General features: G+C 39.7%; 1 protein-coding gene across 1 annotated transcript in view; it reads left to right on the top strand.

The window, feature by feature from the left end:
- UFM1 (ubiquitin fold modifier 1) overlaps positions 1-3,467 on the top strand; it is a 29,779-nt gene that overhangs the window by 13,343 nt on the left and 12,969 nt on the right. The gene's annotated exons all lie outside the window — the stretch shown is intronic.

Here is a 3,467-nt window from a genome sequence, read left to right as displayed (position 1 = left end):
AGTCTGTCATTTGCAATCCCTATTTAATGTACAGCGCTGCGTAATATGTTGGCGCTATATAAATCCTGTTTAATAATAATAATAATACATAGGAGGCGGGACAAGCAATTCTCCCTATCTGAAATTGTCCCAAAGTAATCAGGTATTTCCTCTTAGGTATGCTCACTCAAACATTTCTTCCTTGTCCTGGGGATGACTCTTAACATTTTTTTCTGCTCCCTATTATTGACAATTGTCACCGGTATAAGAGAGTACGTAGAGGGGTTATCTTTCCAATAGCGATACAAAAGTAGGAAGGTCTAACCATTACCCACTCTATCCAAAGCTAGAGACTGTTCACACTAAAGTGCAGAGGCTTTGTAGCGGATGAGAATGGGTATCCAGCATGGTGCAGGTTTTCTGAGTATCTAGTCTTCACCAGACCTAATGTACAAGTAAGAGAAAAGCCCCTAAATAACCACAGGCAGACCAGATCAGACATATACCGTGTATAAAGACACACACAATCCTGATTGTTGTGCGGCCACCCTTTTAACTTGGAGTATTTATTTTGAATAACATGCTAATCCACATGATAGTGTTTTGTGGTGTGCGGCATTAAAAAAAAAAAAAAGTTGGTGTGTGTTGGCAGCCTATTAAAAATGTTTATATATGACATGAAGCTAAACGCACCATACAAATATAAACGGCCCTAAAAGGTAAAACAATGCAACTTGTACTTCATAAATAGATATAGAAATAGATGTAGAAAAGGACAGCTACTGGTGTCCAACCTAAATTTATTTTCAAACTAAATAGACACTTTGACAGTTTTCTCCCCACCAACTTTTAGCTGGGTGTACCACCCGGCACTTTTCAGTAACCACACGGCTGTGTTTGGATTGTTACTAAAAAGTTGGGTCTAAAAATACAGGGACCATTACTCAGCTACAGCTTCCCCCCCCCCCCCCCCAAGTTATACATATTTATGGGTTGAACACTGCTTTAATTTGTATACGCTTTCAAAACTGATCTCTGGGGTAAACTTAACCTCCCTCCACTTCTGTCACAACAAATTGCAGGGGAAAAATAATCTTAATAATATTAAAAATAATTTTTACTCATCTAAGTTCCCGGTCACATGACTTTTCCCTGGGTTTACTTCCTATGATTTCCTTTTCCTTTCTATGTGTTGTAGACAATGTTTACTGGCTGGCCATGGTGAGATCCTTTTTTAAGTGGACCAAAGGGCGAGCAGGGATTACATTAGCAGAGGGCACTGAGCAGTGCGGTACATTTGCAGTGCTGGATCAGAGTTTCTCCATGCAGAAAAGATGCACTTTTTGGGTACATGGAGAGCAGATATAGGCAGATAGGTCTTTCCTCACAAGGTCAGAAAACGTTAAATCCTGCAGCTAGAATAGGTGGGCGCTTTATGGATTTTGCCTGAAGATTTAAAGTGGCCTGTGTTATAAAGCCCCTACTTAACTGCTATCTGGTCCTTGCTTTGAAATTTCGGCTCTCCTGCCACATCCTGATGATTTTCCTGCTGGCTCATACAGAACATACAAACCAATCCAAGGATTTGCAAGAATTACAGTGGCTGAGAAGAAATATATCGAGCCTCATGTTTTACAAGAATGTTCTATTTCAGTTTTTATCCTATAGTGAGAGTGGTGCTTGGAGCAAATGGGAGCCAACTTTATTATCGATAGTCTTAAAGCTGTTCACTGCAGAATAAGATTTTTATTAAACTAAGAGGTTATGTATGACCAGAGAAACGGATACGTAGTTGTGGTGTAAAGGGTAACACTTGATTAGCTAGAAACCCCTGAGACTGAACAAAGAGTTAATGAGTTTTGGTTGTATAACTGCTCTTTAATATGTCAAAAAAATTTTACCGGCTGGGGGGTTAGTTGCAAGCAACACCTTAAAATGTTGTATCTTTAGAATAAAGCCACTTTCATATCATAGTTAGTCTAGTCTGAAACCACATTAAAGCTGAACTAATGTTCCACTTTTAGCATTGCACGATCGGGCAGGCCATTATTGCAGACAGGAGTTGTCCCTTCTGCAATATTCCCTTCTGCAATATTTTCACTTCTGCAATATTCCCTTCTGCCTTCCTGGTCCCTCCAGGTATCTGGCAAAAAGCTGAGCTGTGCGGTAAATCTTAGCTTCTGTGCATGCTGGGAGTGAATGAACTTCCTACGTCTTCTCGACATAGCCAATCAGGATGACAGAAGATACTATTCAGGAAGAGAAGATAGAGGAAGATGGTGGTACCCTGCGAGGGAACGGGGACAGGTGAGTAACATGGGTTTACTGTTAATTTAATGGTGGAGTATAAGGTTGAACATTTGTGTTTTATTTTTTTTTTCTCATGCAACCATATTGCAACCATCAGCTGGCAGCTTACACTGCACTTTGATTGGCCGTTTATTTTTCACACATACAAAGGATAATCTCTGAAGGAAACAACTATCTTAACCGAAGATCTGGCAGAAACCAGAGGATATCTATTCAAAGGCTATGTACACACGTGCAATATTTCTTGTTGGAAACGATCTTTCACGGTCTATTCCAACGACTAATGACTGCATGATGCATAAACGAGAACGATGGAGCGGCACCCTGCTGCACTCTTCTCTTCAATTCTGTTATGATTATTCATTGTCTATCGTCCGTGGATCCACCAGGACGGTTGTTCGGACAATAGGTAACGAGCCCTGTACACATGCAATATTCTCGTCTGATATCAGCCCTGACCCAATTATCGGACAAGAACCATTGCACATGTGTACCCAGCCAAACACAGGGAGAAAATGCAAACTCCTGGCAGATAAAGGAGTACATTGGGAAGGCTTGCTTTGTAACTAGCTTTGAACTTCCTTGCTGAAACCTTTCATCAGTACACATTTATTTGTGAGCATGGTGACTGACAACATCTAAACTTACTGTGCACCTCCTACTTGGCTTGCAGGTGGGCTTCTTACAGCTTTGAAAATGACTAGACACTTGTCTTATTTTTAAGATCTCTTCCCTTTGATTAGCTACACTCCATAGCCTAGGAAAGGAACATTGAAATGTATGTAGTAATCAGCAGAATTCATCAAGTTATAGTTTTATGTAATATTGCAGCTGATTGAAATATTTTATTCAAAAGCTTTTGCCCTAAAATAGACAGCAATGTTTTTTGCAAATTGTCATTTTTATAGTAACCTGAAGTCTAGACAAACAACTGAATGTACAAATAAAATATATATCAGAGAGTTGTTTTGGCTGCCAAAGAATTTGTAATTTTGTTTATCCAGTCATGAGAATTAAATGCCTCTGCCCAAAAAAACTGTATCCTCTTATATCTCTGTTGCTTTTTTTATTCTCATTGTTGAGATTTCCCTACCTTCCATTGTGTTCCCCCAACATGAGGCAGTGCAAACGAGTAAGCGACATCCCGCTGTACTCTTCTCTTTTTTGACATGTATATC

This window comes from Pyxicephalus adspersus, chromosome 1 (genome assembly GCF_032062135.1).
Source record: "Pyxicephalus adspersus chromosome 1, UCB_Pads_2.0, whole genome shotgun sequence".
Classification (NCBI taxonomy): domain Eukaryota; kingdom Metazoa; phylum Chordata; class Amphibia; order Anura; family Pyxicephalidae; genus Pyxicephalus; species Pyxicephalus adspersus.
This window is presented reverse-complemented; position numbering and strand designations above follow the sequence as displayed.